Here is a 19,474-nt window from a genome sequence, read left to right on the forward strand (position 1 = left end):
TAGATGGTAGCTTTAAATCTAACATTATTGGCACTGCATGTGTGGATGGTCTAAACACTCCATTTAAAAGACATAAGGCAGAGAAGTTAGATTAATTAAAAAAACATGACCAATTATAGGTCTTCTACAAGACGTGCTTTAAATATAAAGATACATTTAACTTAGAAGTTTAAAAAATATGGAAAAGACACTGCAAACAGTAATTATAAGACAGCTGGAGTGGTAATAATTATATTGCACAAAGTAGGCTTCAGAACAAGGGCTATATCCATGGGTAAAGAAAGACATGTCATAGTGATAACCTGGGAAAATCCATTAAGAAGACATAATCCTAAATGTATACAAACATAACAGAGCTTCAAAATACACAGAGCAATATCTGAGAGAACTGAAAACAGAAATAGATACATCTACCACTGTAGTCGGAAATTCCATCACTTATCTCTCAGTAATGGATAGAACAAGTGAACAGAAGATTCCAAAGAATCCAGAACACACGAACGGCACTGTCAACAAGCTGATCTAATGGACATTTACGGTATATCCACCGAACAGGGGCAAAATACACATAATGTCAACTGTACCTGAAACAGCCACCAAAATAAATCATACTCCAGGGCATCAAATACTTCTCCACAATCTTTAAATAAATTAAATCAAACAAAAATATAATCTCTGAATCAAATGGAATTAAAATATAATAAGAATATATTTGGCAAATTCCTCCAATGTGTGGAAATGGAACAAGACACTTTAAAATGCCCAGAGTTGTTTTTTTTTTTTCTTTAAAGGAAAACACAAGGAAATAGTTTGAATAAATGAAAATGAAAATATTGGGTTGATCTTAAGATTTTACGGAAAAAACCCGAATGAACTTTTTGGCCAAAACAATACAACATAGGAAAACTTGGGAGATGCAGGTAAAGCAGTGTTTACAAGGAAATTTATAACTTGTAATTAGAAAGTTCTAAAAATAAATGACTGAATATTTCAAATTATAAAAGGTTAAAAAAAAAAAGAGAAACGTAAGCAAAAGTAAGTATCATAAATGAAGCCTGGATAGCTGAAGACAATGGTAATAGTCTAAGTCCCCATCCCACCAGCTTTTCTCCAGATCTAAGGAAGAATATCAAGAAAGGAAAAAAGTATACAAAAACCACACCCTCGCCATAACAGAAAATGCCCAAACTTCAAAATAGCTACATAATAAAGGGAGAGGATGTGAAATTCTGGAGTGCAGCTTCTCATGCACCTTTCCCACACACACTCTCCTTCCGGCTTTGTGAGAAGCAAACAGACCAATTACAAGGGCAGGCGCGAGAAGAAGGGAGCTGGTCCTGGGCCACTGACCCACAGCTACTGCCCGAAAAGACTTAGTCCGCCCGAATCTGAAAGTATTAAAAAGTGTCCTGGTTCCCGGAAGGGACTCAACACACAAGTTGAAAGGGGAATCTTCCAAGTGAATGACTTCCCGGGGAGGGAAGAAAATGCAAAAAGGAGGTGAGACAGGACATTGGTGATATAGTGGTGAAGGGGAAGAGCAAAGGGGGAAATTCTGAGGTCCTGCAGGACAAAGCCCCACAAACTCAGAAGAAACACAGCCCCTCTCCCTCACCACACATATTCATACCGAAAAAGAAAAAAAATCCACTAGAGTACCTGCACGTTGCTTTACTAAAAGAAGTAGGCACTGTTAAACTCGGGATTATGTAAACCACTCCAGTCCCACAAAAATGAACAATAAAAGTTTAACACGTCACCACAGGTTACTGCCAAAAACCCTACCCAAACTAAATTCAATACCCATCAACTGAGGCAAACTCTCTCACCCTGGCAAGTAGTCATGAAGCAGAAAACTGTAAGACGGCACTCCAAGTGAAATGACATGTACTCAAACAAGCATTTGAGGGTATGAAAAAGAACCTTGATGAGAAATCCAAAAAGTATGAACAGAAGTTAACAAACAAAAAACACCAGGAAGAAACAGAAAGACAGCTCATTGAACTTAGGAAAGAAATGAAAGAAAAGACAAAATTACCTCAGATTTTAATAATAAATTACAAGATGTAGGCTCAAATGAAAATTTAATAAGACTCATTGAAGGAAGATGAAAATAATCAAAATAATTTTAAAATGAGGTTAAAAAAATAAAAACATCAGAAAAAAGTAGTGGAAATGGAAGACAGGCAAAGTGGGAAAAATATCTATATTTTTGGGGTCCCCAAGGAAGAAAACAGAACAATAGGATAATTTTAAAAACTGTAACCCAAGAAAACCTTCTAGAAAAAAAGATTACTTTAATCTATACCTTGGAAGGATTTATTAGGTATCTGGGAGCATGAACTCTGAATGATCAACTCAGAGACACATCCTAGTAAAACTCTTAGATTTCAAAGATGAAAAAAATTTTCTCAAGTCCTCAAGCAAAGATCAAATAATTTACAAAGATGAAAGCATTAGACTGATTCTTCAAAAGGGAACGTAAAGGAGGTAAAAATAAAGCAGCATTTTAAAAAATCATCAAGACCACTGGAAAACACCTGTCAACATATAAGAGGTCAGGTAATTCTATACCTTCCTCAAGCCCTTTTGAAGAATTTATTAGAGAATGAGCTCCTATATCACAGTGACCAAAGCTGAAATAATTTGAGGAAGAAAGTAAATAACGACAGTTGAGGATATAAAGCTATAAAATAACACAAATATCTGTGTTAATATAAATACATTGAGGAAAAGGACCAGCTTTTTCTTTCTTTCTTTCTTTTTTTGGCCGTGCTTTGCGGCATGTGGGGTCTTAGTTCCCCGATCAGGGATTGAACCCATGCCCCTGCATTGACAGTGCGGAGTCTTAACCACCGGACCGCCAGGGAAGTCCCAAGGCCAGCTTTTTCTTATACTGGAATTCTAATTCATACATGTAGACGGAATGATGAAAAAGGAAATCACTACTGGACAAACACCGCAGCAGACATTGTTACAGTCAAGAGTGGTGGGTGATAAACCACAATGGAAAAGAACACGAAGAAGAATATATAGGTGTATAACTGAGTCACTTTGCTGCACAGCAGAAATGAACACAACACTGTAAATCAACTATACTTCAATAAATTTTTTTTGAAAAGAGTGGTGGATAGGTGTTAAAATTTGTGGACAAAAGTAGGATGAGAAACTGGATATCTGCATAGATTGAAGGCATCTCCCTACAGGGACTTCCCTGGCGGTCCAGTGGTTAAGACGTTGCCTTCCAGTGCAGGGGGTGTGGGTTCGATCCCTGGTAGCGGAGCTAAGATCCCACATGCCTAGCAGCCAAAAACCCAAAATATAAAACAGAAGTGATATTGTAACAAATTCAATAAAGATTTTAAAAATGTTCCACACCAAAAAAGAAATCTTAAAAAAAAAAATGGCATCTCCCTACAGGCTAGCCATTAACCATATAGGAAAAATAGTAACTTTACTGTGGAGAAATATGGCAGAAAGTACATTAGCCATGTGTCCAAAGTTAGAATCACCAGTAATAAGATATATTGATACTTCCTTATATGAGGTACTGAAGTTAAGAAAATAATGACATCTGTATTAGCAAAAAAAAAAAAAATAAATGCTTAGGAATGTACTTAACAAAATACATTCATAACCTATACACTGAAAACTACGTTAGTTTTTTTAGATAAATTTAAGGACACACAAGTAAATGGAGAAACATACTATGTCCCTGGATCGGAAGACTCAATTTTAGAGAGCAATTCTCTATAAAACTGATATATGGATTCAATGCAATCTAATCAAAATTCTCTCTGGATATTTTATAAATTTAAGCTGATTCTAAATTTATATGAATATACAAAGAATCCTAAATTGTCAAAACAATCTTGGAAGAACAAAGCTGGAGTTACAGTAACTGATTTCAAGACTCAGTATAAAGCTACACGATCGAGATAGGGTAGTGTTGCCGTAAGTACACACATACAGATCAGTGGAACAGAAGAGACAGGCCAGAAAAAGACCAAATGTACATAATAAACTAATTTTCAATGAAGCTGCCACGGTAACAGAGAAAAAAAAGAGATTTTTCAACACATAATGCTGAAACAACTAGATATACAAATGGTGAAAAGTAAGCCTCAACTACAAGCTAAAACTAGAAAATTTCTAGAAGAAAATATTGGAGAAATTCTTGTGATGTTACGGTACGTAAAGGTGTCTTATGTAGGACACACAAAGTGCAAACTTTACAGAAAATTGATAAATTTGATTTCATCAAAATTAGATGCTTCTGCTCTTTGAGAGCCATCTTTCGGTACATGAGAAGGAAAGCTACACAGTGTGAGGAAGGATCTGACAGAGTCGGTATCCAGATCACATAAGAACATACATGGGGTAGGGGAGGCATGGATTGGGAGTTTGGGATTAGCGGATGGATGTATAGGACGGATAAACAATGAGGTCCTACTGTATAACACAGGGAACTATAGTCAACATCCTGTGATAAGTCATAATGGAAAGAATATAAAAGTACATATATATGTATAACTGAATCACTTTGCTGTACAGCAGAAAATTAATACAACATTGTAGATCACCTATACTTCAATTAAAAAAAGGAATATATAAAGAACTCTTACAACTCAGTAGTAAGAAAGCAATTCAATTAAAAATATTAGATCTCCAGGATTCATCTTGCATAACAGAAACTTTGTATCCTTTGACCAACACCTCCCCATTTCCTCAACCCCCAGTCCTTGGGAACCAACATTCTACTCTCTGTTTCTATGAGTTAAACTATTTTAGCTTTTCATATAAGTGGAATCAGGCAGTATTTGGTCTTCTGGGTCTGGCTTATTTCACTTAGCATAATGTCCTCCAGGTTCATCATATTGTCACCAATGGCAGGATTGCTTTCTATTTTGAGACTGAATAATATTCCATTGGATATAAATACCACATTTTATTTATCCATTCACCCATCAGTAGGCATTTAGGTTGCTTCCATGTCTTGGCTATTGTGAATAATGCTGCAATGAATATGGCAATGCAAGTATCTTGAGATCCTGACTTCAATTTCTTTGAAGTGGGATTGCTGGTTCATATGGTAGTTTTATCTTCAGTTTCAGTTAACAACACTATACTGTATACTTAACATTTTTCTTATGTTAGTGTTCTTATCGCAAAAAGAAAATAATTAAGAAGGCAGGAGGCAGTTTTTGCAGGGGATGGACATGTTTATGGCATTGGTTGTAGTGATGGTTTCACAAGTGTATCTCCAAACCCATCAAGTTGTATACATTAAATATGTACAACTTTTTATATGTCAGTCATACCTCAATAAATTGACTTTTGTAAAGCTCAAAAGATTTACACAGAAACTTCACAAAAGAAGACATATATAATATTATTATATATCATGTATTATGTATTATATATTATATGTATGTGGCCAGTGAGCACAGCCATATAAGGGGATGCTTAACATTATTAGACATCAAAATAATGGAAATCAAAACCACTAGAATAATCAAAATGTAAAAGACTGACAGCACCAAGTGGTGACAAAGATGTGAAGCAAATGAAGACAAAGATGTCTGGCACCAGAGGAAATGTGAAAAGGTATATCCACTTTGGAAAACATTTCAAGTTTCCTTGACAGTTTCCCATACATTTAAGTATATTTACTGTATCATCCTGGGATTCTACCCCTGGGTACTTACCCAAGAGAAATGAAAACATATATCCACATAAAGACGTGAGCCGTTGCTTTATTCACAGCAACTGAAAATTAGCAAGAACCAAACGTCCGTGGACAGGGGAAAGGACGGATAGATTGGGTTACACCCATGCAATGCAATATGGAATCCCTGCTCATCAACAAAAAGAAACGAACTACTGATGTACATACGTAACAAAACGATGCTCCTCAGAAACACTACGCTGAATGAAAGAGAGCTAACGCAGAAGAGGACACAGTGTGTGATTCAGTTTCTTTGCAATTGCAGAAGAGGTGAAACTAACGTATAGTGACAGGAAACACATCAGCTTTCGCCCGCTCTTAAACGTGGGGAGAACTGACTGCAAAGGGGTATGAGGGGAATTTGGGGATGATAAAAATATTCCACGTCTTGGAAATGGTGATGGTTATATGGGTGTATACATTTGTCAAAACTCATTGACCTGTGCACAGAAACTGAGTGTGTTTTATTGGTATGTAAGTGAACCTCAATAAAATTGATTTTTAAAATCACTCTTGAGATAAGCTTAGAGCATAGCATAGCCATATAAGTTGGTTGCATAAGAATGAGAACTCTTGAAAATTTCTGTAAGTCCGATTGATTTTTCTATTTTAAGTCATCTCAAAACTCAAAAGGGCATTGAAAGTACTTTGAAAAATTTCAGACTTGCTTGAGCTAGGAAGCCTTTTTAGAGACTCAGCGTAGCAAAGGGAGATCACCAGAGAAATCCATTAGCTCATGGCAAAGTGGCCCCTCAGACCTGAGATCCAGGGCCAGGTCTCCAATGCTGAGAGAGGGGAGAATGTCTGTCCCAAAGGGTCATAGGTGCAGAAAATCTGACCCAGGAACAAAACCTTTGCTATAATGGGGGGGGGATTGATCTTAGAGTTGGGGTGCAGGACCTGAGCTAGCCTGACTTCAGTAATGGCCCGGCACTGAGAACCAGCTTTCTCCTTGTGTCTGAGCCCTCCAGAGCTGTGTTAAAGCTCCTTTACCAAGACTTCTAGATGCCGGGTGGAGGGGGCATTGGCTTAGAGGTCAGATTTGCCTGCAGGGACCAGGCAGGGCTGACAGTATTGCTGTAGGAACCCTGGTTCCTGTCCTGTCTCTGGTCACTTTCTTCCCTCCCCACAGCAGTGGGACAGGACAATCAATTCCTCATGACTGCTTTAGGAAGGAACAGTTAGAATATGGCTGTCTGCCCACCAGCTGTGCTCATGCCTCGACATCGGCCTCTTAGGTCATTGGTTTGCCATCTCCAACCTGCTGTTATGGCTTTTCCTATGTCTTGCCTCGTTTTCCTTTAATCTTCACAAAATAGGGTTCTTAGATTATCGACTTGGCACTCCTGAGTCTGAATTTTCATTTTCAGAAAGTTGGAAGTATATATACGCAGGTAAGTTTTCTTCCAAGGAATACATTCTTACAGAGATGTATAAAATACAGACAAGTAAATAAAAATCAGTTTCAATACTCTACCCTGAAGTACTCACTATTTACATTTTTATGAATTTCCTGCTAGTAGGGACTTAATTTATTTGCTCTTTGGCTTATTTCAGGGAGGATTCAAGGTGGCTTACCATGGACACTTCATGACAGCAAAGGACTTGCCAATAGTGATTTCCATTATATTGTCGGTGTTTACTAAGGACCTGAGTCTGGGAAGCACTTAAGAACTATTTTCTGAATGGGTATGTGAATGAAGGTCATTATAAGACCCAGATGTCCCTTTAGACCTGCTGATCTTTTTCTAGAACCACGTTGATACTTTGGCTGATGGGATGCAGCCCAGAGGTAGGTTTTATTTGGAAGGAGACGGGTAGTACATTAAGTGACTGATGGCTAGCTGGACCAGAGCATCCTGACATATGATGCTACAGGGGTATTTCATTGTCCAAACTATCCCTGACCCCATGGTCTAATATTTATTGATAATTTATAATGTGCTTGGTACTGTGACAAATTATGTACCTTAACTTACTTTTTATAATCACTCTATGAAACGGGAGCAATTATGATCTCTAATTTATAAGTGAGGAAACTGAAGATCAGAGAGGTAAAGTAACTTGCTTAAGGCACCACAGCAGAGTCAGATTTGAACCTGGGCAGTCTGATTCCAGAGCCTGAACTCTTATCCACTGCACCCTGATATATGGTCACCATAATCTACACAATAATAATAAGCTACATAGGCAATGCACAGAACCATGCTAGACAATACACAGGTCATGACAGTACACAGTCACTGGTCAGGAAGTCTCCACTATGAAGTCAAATGTGTCTGCAAGTTCACTAGCCACTCTCTGCCTCACCAGACACAGATAAGATGGTGGGAGTGGCAAACCTTGGCAGGCAAACGTGTGGGCAGGTGGTGTGTGGGGTGAGTGGTGGGGAGTTTGTTGCCCTGTGATACACCTGAGACACACACTCTCCTAACTGATCATTGATGGCCATTCAAGCTTCTTTTTTTTTTTAAGATTTTTTTTTTGATGTGGACCATTTTTAAAGCCTTTATTGAATTTGTTACAATACTGCTTCTGTTTTATGTTCTGATTTTTTGGCCACGAGGCATGTGGGATCTTAGCTCCCCAAACAGGGATCGAACCCGCACCCCCCTACATTGGAAGGTGAAGTCATAACCACTGGACAGCCAGGGAAGTCCCCATTCAAGCTTCTTAAAATACAGTTTCCAATGATTCTAAGTCACTCTGTTTCAGAAAGGACACCTTTTTCTACTGAACCCTCTTCTGATTCCTGAATTTGTTGAAATGTGATGAGCTTGGATTTCACCTCATAATGTGCAGGGTAGAGGTAAAAGGAGTCACCAAAATGCCTTACTTTTCTTCTCCCTTCCACTCCTGAATAGGTGAATGTAGATTTCATGGCCGCAGACAATACCCTCCAAACCACAGACAAATAGGGCATATCAAACAGATGCCAGGGAAATACTTCCACCCACCTCCTGACCCATCTACTAAACTCACCCTAGCAAAATTCCATAGACTAACTCAGGGCAAAACTCCACCCACAAAGCCCATGACACAGCAGCTACGAATTCCCAGGTTCCATTCTTGCACCATCGATAACCCAATAGCAGGTCAGTATTTAGCTGAATGTTCTACAGAATGTGCAGAAGGGCCGGGGATGTTTCCAGAATGTTAAACCATTTACATTAGTGACAAGGACCATGTATCTTATACCATCTACGTTCTCTTTTAGTGTGTGCTAAGTACCACAGGTAGTGTTTAGCTGCCTCAGCTCAGAGAGAAAGTAGTATGTTCAAGATTACTAAGCTATTAAATTGCATAGCTGAATTTGGCTCTAGTGGTGCCTGTGATCATGGTGGTATTACAGGAAGGATGTGCAGAAGCCCTGGCCTGGAGAGAGACCACCAGTGGATGTCTCTCAGCCCTGCACAATCACTCTGCTCACCTCAGGAGCGAGATGCTTCTCATCAGACCATCAGGCGATGCCATGGGTCTTCTTGGTGAATGACCACTGGGATGGTGAACCCCACCTCACACCACGCCTTGCTCTACCTTGAGATCTGCCCCCTTATCCTATGTCTCTGGGGATCTCTCAGTTATTCTGAGAAATGGTGCCACTCAAAGAGAAAATGGGGGTGTCCCAGTGTCCCCAGCGCTCATTGATGAGGACTGAATATGTTTGCTGGTCCTGAATCCCTAAATCCTAGCAGTCTCTGCCCAAAAAACACAAGTTATAGCGCAGAGAAACACATCCCTGTCTCGGCCACACAATGGACTTGCGATTGCTCTCACAAAAACATGCAATCAACCAAAAAAAATACCAATAAAAAATAATAATGCAGAGCTGCAGGCCCATCGCAGGGCAGAAGCTGTGTTGCCTGGGCCACGGATTTTGCTACGGACTTGAAAAATCTTTGTTTGTTCATGCCATCCTTTAATATTTTCTCTGTATGTATTTACACATGTATGTATTTTACACATGAGCCTGTGATTGCTTTGGTTCTTACTAGCTAAAGTCTTATTCCTCAGCTTGGACACACTTGGGTCATTCTGTTTTATACAGAGCTTATCCGGAGTGGTTAATTTTGTGCAGAGTATAGAGCTTTCTCCAATTTGTCTTTTAGCAACGATAAAGAAAATGCTGTCATGTTCCTCACCATCGTCATCGGCACCAACTTAACTCCCTGTCATGCTCTACTCATTCCGTATGTGTGGACAGCCTGAGAAAATCAAAGTATCCCTGAGGCATGGGTGTGTACAGACAATTATTAATTAATCATGTTTTGCTCTGCTAGAGCCTTGATTGATTAATTGAAACAAAGAGTTTCTTGCTGAAGAATAAATACTATGAATGGTTTAATCAAGTCAGAATCCATGAGAGCCCGAATCATACATCTAAGGTTGATCTGTATTCAGTTGCTCATTTCAGCCAGGGATCACACTGAAATTTCAGTGAATGATAAATGACTTATTCTGGGAAACTCTCATGGACAGTAAATTGGCTCCAATTTTTGTAGAGTGTTTCTCCTCTGGGAAGTTTGCAAGCGCATTCTGTGTGCTCAGTATTTTAGAAGCGGATGGTTTTTGATTACTTTATATTAAATAGCTCAGTTCTTATCTACAGCCAACATTGTTTTTTTTTTAGTTCTATCTTATTTATTATTTATTTTAACATCTTTATTGGAGTATAATTGCTTCACAATGGTGTGTTAGTTTCTGCTGTATAACAAAGTGAATCAGCTGTATAACAAAGTCTACGTATACATACATCCCCGTATCCCCTCCCTCTTGCGTCTCCCTCCCACCCTCCCTATCCCATCCCTCCAGGTGGTCACAAAGCACCGAGCTGACACTGTTAAGATATCATTTTGCTTCCAACAGCCATGCTGTTGCACTGACGCATTGACAAGGCGACGCACAAGCAGAAGTAAATTAGCCACCAAGAGTAAAACAAAAGATTAACTTCATTCCTTACCGGAGACAGTATATCATCAGCATTTTCTTGATTTAACGTATTTTTCTGGGTCTTCAGCCTACAAATTAAAAAGAAATGAACATACAGTAACATATCTGTCTGGCATCATGAAATGAGTTATATCATTAGCAATAATACATTATTTTTTTTCCTAATTACAAGAACAACCTATAACCATTTTTTAAATGTGGAAAATGCAGACAAGAACAAATATGAAAATAAAAACCATCCATGATACTGTACTATAGCCCTAGCAACGGAGGCACATCTTTAACCATCCTAATATAAATTGTGTCAGTCTTTTGTTCCTGTGTAGGCTACATATAGGCATAACTGTGCATGTAATTTACACAAGTAAATATTTACTGTGTGGTCTAGTTTATAAGATACTTTGTGATTTAATAAATCATAATTATTTTTTTATGGCATTCAATGTTTTTCCTATCTTAAACATGTTAAGGAATACATACAATTCTATCTCTGGAGCTCTCCTAACTTATTTCATCAATAACAAACTGTTAAACATTTGGATTGGTTTCAATTTTAGATCATTTTTAATTATAGAAATAAAATTAGTCACTGAGCTGCACCCTGGTATATTTCTATACACAAACCTTATTATTTCTTTAGATAAAATGTTTACAGGTAGAATTGCTGTGTTAAAGAGAAAGTCCATTTTAAGTACATTTTGCAAAATTTCTTTCCAAAAGACTATACTGATTTACATTCAAACTAACAGTGCCGTTTCCTCAAGCCCTCTCCAAAGTGAGTTATATAATTTACTATGCTTTTCCCGGAAAATTGTAAAATATTATTGTATCTTAATAGTAGTTTGATTTCTACTTTTTGTTACTAGGGTTATTAATTGTACTTCTAATGTGTATTCCCTTTGCGTTTAGACATTTTTGGAGGGAGTCTTCCTGAAAAATAGTATATACGTATTATTTACCTTTTTCTGCATGACAAATTACCATACATCAGTGACTTAAAACTACATGCATGTTTTTTTTTTAAAGTCACTGTTTCTGAGGGTCAGGAGTATGGTGTGGCTTGGCTGGATCCTCCACATCAGAGGATCTCAAAGGCTGTAGTAAAGGTGTCAGCCAGGGAAGAGGTCTCATTTGACGGCTCAACTGGGAAAGAATCTGCCGCCAACCCATTTATGTGGTTTTTGACAGGATCCAATTCCATTCAGGCTGCTGGACTAAGGGTCTCAGTTTCTAGCTGACTATTAACCAGAGACTCTACCCCCAGATTTTTGTCATGTGGGCCCTCTGCACCTGGCAACTTGCTTTATCAAAGTCAGTAAGGGGCAGAGTCTGCAAGCAAGACAGAAGTTCGACTAATCACAAAGTGGCATCCTCTCAACATGGAGTTATGCTATTGGCTGGAAGAAAGTTATTCTGGGGGGAGAGTCTGCTTAAGCCCACGAATATCAGAGGTGGGGGGTCATCAAGGGTCATTACAGAAGTGACCTACCACAACACACTACTCTGCCTTCTTGGAGGTCTATATAAAAACAGAATTGACCTTTAGCTGATGACTCACACCTCTATGTCTCAGCTTCCTAATATGCGAAGTAGGGATAAAAATATTAGTCAACTCATGGAGTTGTTGTGAAGATTAAATGAAATAATTCAACAAAATGCTTAGAACAATCTCTGGCACATAGCAAGTACTACAACAGTATTTGCAGTTATTTTCATCTTCTTCACCTTTATCACCATCATCATCACATCATTACATTATCATCATTACCATCATCACCATCATCACCATCATCATCACCACCATCATCATCACCATCATCATCACATCACCACCATCATCACCATCACCATCATCACCATCACCATCATCATCACATCACCACCATCATCACCATCATCACCATCACCATCATCATCACCATCATCATCACATCATCACCATCATCACGTCACTATCATGATATCATCCTCTTCCTCACTGTGTTACAATGCCCTCAAGGACAAAACTTTTCATAGGGTTGTTAACTTCCTCAGAAATACCTGTTGAATGTATGAAATAATGAGTGAATAAATGGATGAAAACAGAAGTCATTACCATCTGGGATTATTTGGTCAGTCCAATGTTTGCATTTTCTAGTTTTTCAAGGTCTTTTCTGCCTTTTCATCATTTGTCCATTGTCATCTCTTGATAGTCAATTTTCTCTCCCCTATTAGTAATTTCCCTTTCCTCTCTGGGAGACCATCACCTGACTAACTAAAAGACAAACTCTCAAAACTCAGTTATGCATTAATTACAAGGAATTAATTATTTAATTCAGAATGTTTTCTGAACAAGAAATGAACTTTTCTTGTTTCCTGTTGCTTAGACTCTTCAGAGCAACTTCTTTCTTTCTCCTCCTTCTTCTGCTCTCAGGGGTATCCATGCCACTATTCCCAAGGTCTAAACTATCCTTGTTTCTTTGGAGGAATTGTGTGTGTGTGTGTGGGTGTGTGTGTGTGTGCGTGCGCGCGTGTGTTTTAGTACTTTATAAAAGAAGTTGCCAAGAGCCTTCACAAATAATACCTAAAGGGCCTTTTAGTGGCAACTTCATAATAGCCACATAAGAGCAGTTTAAGGGGTGAGTAAATCTTGATGAAAAGGGGAATAAGAGTTTGTCCTGAAGCTGACTTTATCTAGGAAGTACGTTATTTAGTACATATTTATTAAATAGGTATATTTATCTGCCTTGGCCTTGTTGAGAAGGCTGATGGAAATTATGGAGAGGCTAAAGGCCCCTCCATTCTACGTCTTGGTGTCTCCATTTTACAGGCACAAACTTACAGTCACAAAGGATATGCGACAAGACCAAGATCACACCATTAGGTTGTGGCCTTGGGGTTTGAAGCAGATCTTCTGCTGTAAAACTCAGGATGCTTTCCAGGAAATAACATCTGAATGCCTCTGGGATAGACACTGAGATAGCAGAAAGAGAAGATTCATCATCTCTAAGGTCTTGTTACTTTATTCTAACTATATCCAGTAAGGATTTTTACATTCAAGAATTCTCAATTTTTCTGTCATAGAAAGAATCACTAGGGACTTCCCTGGTGGCGCAGTGGATATGACTGTGCTCCCAATGCTGGGGGCCCAGGTTTGATCCTTGGTCAGGAAACTAGATCCCACATTCATGCTTCAACTAAGAGTTCGCATGCCACAACTAAGGAGCCCACATGCTGTAACCCAGGAGCCGGCGAGCCACAGATGAGGAGCCTGCCTGCCACAACTAAGACCCGGTGCAACCAAGTAAATAAATAAATGTTTTTTAAAAAAAGAGAAAGAATTGCTATTTAGGAAACCCAAGTTTGGGCTTCCCTGGTGGTGCAGTGGTTAAGAATCTGCCTGCCAATGCAGGGGACACGGGTTTGAGCCCTGGTCCGGGAAGATCCCACATGCCACGGAGCAACTAAGCCCGTGTGCTACAACTACTGAGCCTGCGAGCCACAACTACCGAGCCCACACGTCACAACTACTGAAGCCTGCGCACCTAGAGCCCTTGCTTCACAACAAGAGAAGCCACCGTGACGAGAAGCCCGCACACTGCAACGAAGAGTAGCCCCACTGGCCGCAACTAGAGAAAGCCCGCGCGCAGCAACAAAGACCCAACGCAGCCAAAAATAAATAAATAATTTAAAAAAATACTATTAAAGAACCCCAGGTTTTAGGTTTGATATGAATTGGTTCTGCAGCAAAAAATAATCTGCCTAATGTCAAATTTTCCCTCTTCCTTATTAACAAAACTCCTTTTCCAATGACTGCTTTTGTTTGTTGTTGCTGTTGCTGTGTATGTGTGTTTCAGGCACCAAAAGCATTCAGCTAAAAGACGACATTCCTCAGCCCAAGTTGAACGACAAATGGTCATATCACTGTTGTGACCAGGGAGGTGTTCCTGGCTGGGAATTTGAGAAAGGCTCCTTCAGGGGGGACAGAGTTTGAGTAGTGCCCTTTTTGCTCTTCCATCTTCCAGCTGTTTGCTGCCTGCCAGGTGGATGAAATGCTGCAGCCCCTGCTGGGGCTCATGAGGGGACCATGAAAATGGAAGCTGCAAACAGCCTGGACTTTTAAGGAACATGGGACCATCGTATCAGCCTAGACTGCCCACCTTGGATTTATTTTCTTTTGTTTTTGGATTTAGTCTATGTGGGACAAAATATGTCCTTATATGTTTAAGCCACTGTTAATGGGGGTTTTGTCTTATATGCAGGCAAATCCTAACTAATAGATTATGTGATCTTGATAGTAAATTCACATTTCTATCCCTAAGTTTTCATATCTGTAAGACGGACTCCTGTGAGAGATGGGGAGAGAAATTTGGCATTATGATTAGCTGGTTTTAAGTGTTCGTCTAGTCCATTATTTAATGGTTCTAATTAGGTTTCCGGTATCCTACTATTCCAAAGTTTCAGAATATTGACTCTAAGCCTTTCATTAACCCCCAAAAGGTCCAAGTTTCAGTATGAGTCAAACTGAAAAAAAAAAACAAACAAAACACGGAAGAGATCTACTCCTTTAAAGAATTATTTTGTTAGGTGTATTTTCATATATGTGTGTGTACGTGTCTGTGTCCTTTTATAATATATCTTTCTGAACAAATTTAATTCTCAGCAAAATAAAACCTCATTCAATTCAATTCACACAATTCAAACTGTGTGATAATTCGGAAAGAGGCTGGACCAAAGATTACTTCAATTTTTTTCATGAGGAAAAAAAAAAGGATTTCCCAAATAAATGAACACTGTAAATACGGCAATTTATCTCTGCTTAGGAGAACAAATTGTTCTCAGTTAACATAGAAAATCTCTTTATATAAAAATTAATTTAATCATTAGAAATCATTCTTACCTAGCTCATTAAATTTTTGTTTAAGAAATGCGGAGATTTCTCTGTCACTTAACACCAGACTCTTGGTTGTCTGTGATTCTGGGCATCTCCCTCGAGAGTGGGAAACAAATTTCCAACTTACCTGGAAAGTGCCACACTTTCCAGATGCGGGTTATTTTTTGCTGTAAACTCTATAAGCTAAACAGATCTCATGCAATAGAGGCTGCTGGGGTCTTCGTGGGGGAATTCTGCAAGTCTGTTGGATCCGTCTGTGTGTTCTCCGAGCACTCATCGGCTCCAGCCCTCGGTCCCTTCACACAGGAGTTCAGCCATAAAAGATTCTAAGGGCCGTGGAGAGCAGAGCCAGAAGTGCCACGTCCCATTTAAACTTGTGCTCTAGCTCTTTGGGGGAGTAAAGCTTAAAGCCAAGCATTCGTCTCAATTTCTACTTCTTTCTATTGGCCCACGCATTACAGCTCCTGCCCCATCCCCTCCTGAGACTTTAATGGGATTGGTGAGTCCGTCCTTGAAGGTCAGACGTAGGTTTAGCCCTTCTCATTGCCTCTCCTGCCAAAAACCCTGTCACCCCTTTGGTGATTGATGCCTTTTCCCCCATCACGATTCCCACTTAGGTCTGTCTATTCCATCTACCAAGATCAGCATCTTCCATGCCTTGCCCCAAACTCCCAGTTCTGTATTCCACCTACTGAGGCAAATCTAACAAATTCTTACTAAGATGTTAATGGCAGATAAGGCTTTATCTCCTTTTCTCAGATAACTCGTGTATATTTTAACAGGGCCCTCCAGGGCTGTGGAGGGACCACTGATTATGAAAATTTAGGCAGATTGGGTAGATGTCCTTCAGTGTGAGGGAGTATGAGGTATTTCTGCTTCTCCAGCCTCAGCTAGAAGATGACTTTCTAGTAGTCATTTTATTACCAGTACTGATAACACAGCAAAACTGTCAGCATGAGTTCAGAGTCAATGGATGTTGGGGCAAACGGCGCCTTAGAGATAATTTCATCCCACCTTCCCGCTCTTGAAATGAGTATTTGGTGGGGGCCAGGGGGGAATGGAGGAGGGCTTACTGTAATCCATAACCAGATGGCCCAGTCCCTTTAATAGCTCCCTACTCTCATCTGTTTTATGCTATTTCTGTCCTGCAGAGAAGGCACTAGTGTCATTCTGTCTTAGTTTCTTTTTGCTGCACTGGAAAAAAATCGACAAACCAAAGGTGGGCCTTAAATATTCAGAAATCTAGATATAACCCATCGTTTCAGGCCCAATTCTCTACGTCCCTTCCTCGCAAGCACACTTCCTAATTTCTTCCTGCTTCATTGAACTTCCTGTCTCCGCAGCATCCTTGACATGCACACCGTCACTTCAACATAAAAAACAACCGAGGCATTATAAAGTGTTCTACTACGTTCAAGTCTTGTCTCATCAACGAGACTGTAAACTTCTTGAGGGCAGAGGACTGCACCGTCTGTATGCTTCACTGTGGCTGTGCTGGGCTTGGGGCTGGGTTCCCAAGCTGTGCTCTCGGCAGCATCTCCTGAGTGCCAGGCTGCTCTTCCAGAGGAGTGGACGTGTGCCCTGCCCTCGTGTACAGTTCTCAGGACAGGGAGATTGGAGTTTTCATTCTTCAACTGGCTACTGGGAGTTACTCAGGAGAGAAAGGAGGACGCTTTAGGAACTGCTACAGAAAGAACACGTGGCAGAGCAAGGGCCCAAGAAGGGGAGCGGGGTGGGGGAAGGAGGAAGAGGAACAAGAGCTCCTTCCTCAAGCTCGCTTTAGATGCCTTGGGAGGGCGTGGAGAAGTGCTGTGCGCTGGTTCAGTGCCAAGACGCAGCCTGGAAAAGTTAGATAAATAATTGACCACTTTCAATTATTTAAACCACTGTTTCTTAATCTCTTTTGAATACTGGGCTCCTTTGAGAATTTGATGAAAGTTACAGACCCTATCTTGAAGTAAATAAACATATACACACACACACACACACACACACACACACACACACACACAAACTTTTGCAAATCAATCCAGGAGATTCAAAGAACCACCGAATGACCATCCTCGGGCCCCAGACAGAGGCTCATTTTCACCCTCGACAGCTTTGTGAGCAGCACATGAGAATTAAGCGCTCAAAGCAACGGCCAGAGCTAATGCATAAACAGACACTCAACTCAAAGCCTCGCAGGCGGATTTTCCGATGAAAATGGGAGTGTTCTATAGTGGAGGGGAGTGGCTGAAGTGGCCTGCATTTTTCAGTCATTGGAGTCCCAGACGGTGATCCGAAGAGTGCATTCATTGCTCTCAAGGGCCAGAGCAAGTCAAATAAAATAACTTTAAGCCAGTTTGGGACACGCTTTGTGTGTTCACGCGTGGACAGGCTTTACTTCCCTGGGGAATCAGGCTCCACGTGAATAATGTCATTTCCACCTCAGAACCCTGTATTATTCTCTCCCCCAGCATATTTCTGGTTTCTAGCTAACAAAGGAAAAAGAGTCTATGTTTTTTCACTGTGGGGAATGAAAAGGGCCCGGAAAAGAAGGTCCAGGGCATCACAGGAATAAGGATTGGGAGACAGACAGGGGCCTCCTTTGTGTCAAGTAAACGATCTTCCAACTCAATGGAAGCCAGGGGAAAGCGAGGAAGATTCCACTTCAGGAACTAGGACATCTGATGCTACAGCAGGAGCGGCCATGCTGTCAGGAGCAGCAGCAAACCCTTCTCATTTCTAGAGGCTTTTCTCGAAGACAGTCGTGGCAATTGAGAGTCGGGATGGGAGTGGTTCTTTAACAAATTGCGTCATCTCAGCGGAGCTGAAAGTTCCCCGTTGGAAAATGGACGTTTAGCTGAAACCTAACTTTTCAAGACGGATTGCTGAGATGTAAGAGGCTCTAGGGTGCCAGCACGAGGTACTGACACGAAAACTCCATCCTGAAGATGTGCTTTCCCAGTCAGGACGGTAATCCAGTCTCTGTGAAGTGCGGCTAAAGGTTGCTCACGAGATGCTTGCTCTGGACTGTGCTGGGTGTAGCCTAGATGCAGCTGCTGGTGGTGGGGTCCTTACGCATCAAGGGCTAGGGTGAAAGGAAGACATTTGAGTGAGCGTGTGAACATCAGGGAGTGGACGCTATTGGCGGGAGAGGAAAAGGAAAGGAAAAGGTAGCCAAGGGCTGAGGTCACATTCCATGTGCTTCATTATGGAGAGGATGCCCTTCAATCCATCCATCCATTTATCCACTGAAAAATATTTATAGATCACCTGCTTTGCCCAAGTCACATAAGTTTGCCTTGGAATTACTATCTTAAGACAGAAGAGATTTCCCATTTCATGGAGACCACATTCTAGCAGGGGAGAAAGATACTAAGCAACAAAGTGCATAATTAATCTTTTCCTTTGGAGGTCCTGAATTCTCTCCTCCATAAAAGCATGGAGGAAACTGGCAAGAAGTGTCAGTATCAACACTGAGAAATTAACCAAAGGCTTGCAGCCATTCTGGGAGCCTTCACTGAAGAAAAACAGCCCAATCTCAGTAGAGTCGGCAGGCTTTGTGGCCTTGTCATAGTCCCTGTTCCAGCCCCTCTGTCTACGGCTCTGCAGTAGCCTGGGAAAGCAAGGGGTCTCATCACAGTGAGGGCCGGCAGCCCCGCAGCCTCACGGTGGACACCATGGGGTAGAAGTCCCTCCACAGCTCTGCGCCCAGAGAATCTCATTATTTGACACCCCGGATGGTTTTCTGGAAGATACCACTTGGGTGGCTGCTTTTATTTTACCTGATTCAGAGCCTGCCGTGCGCCCAAAGCCTTTCTCAGGGGCATTTGTCAAAAACATTTAGAGACTGGATACGCAAATAAATAATCAGCACGTAATAGTTGGGCAAACAAGGGGCTAGCCAAAAAGCACAAAAGGAAGATCTGGAAAATGAG

General features: G+C 40.6%; 1 long non-coding RNA gene across 1 annotated transcript in view; it reads right to left on the reverse strand.

The window, feature by feature from the left end:
* LOC307192059 overlaps positions 1 to 19,474 on the reverse strand; it is a 192,987-nt gene that overhangs the window by 65,492 nt on the left and 108,021 nt on the right. The window contains exon 2 of the long non-coding RNA XR_013829950.1: positions 10,689 to 10,746. This is a non-coding gene — a long non-coding RNA (uncharacterized lncRNA). The remainder of the gene's footprint in view (positions 1 to 10,688; positions 10,747 to 19,474) is intronic.

This window comes from Stenella coeruleoalba, assembly GCF_951394435.1.
Source record: "Stenella coeruleoalba genome assembly, chromosome: 9".
Classification (NCBI taxonomy): domain Eukaryota; kingdom Metazoa; phylum Chordata; class Mammalia; order Artiodactyla; family Delphinidae; genus Stenella; species Stenella coeruleoalba.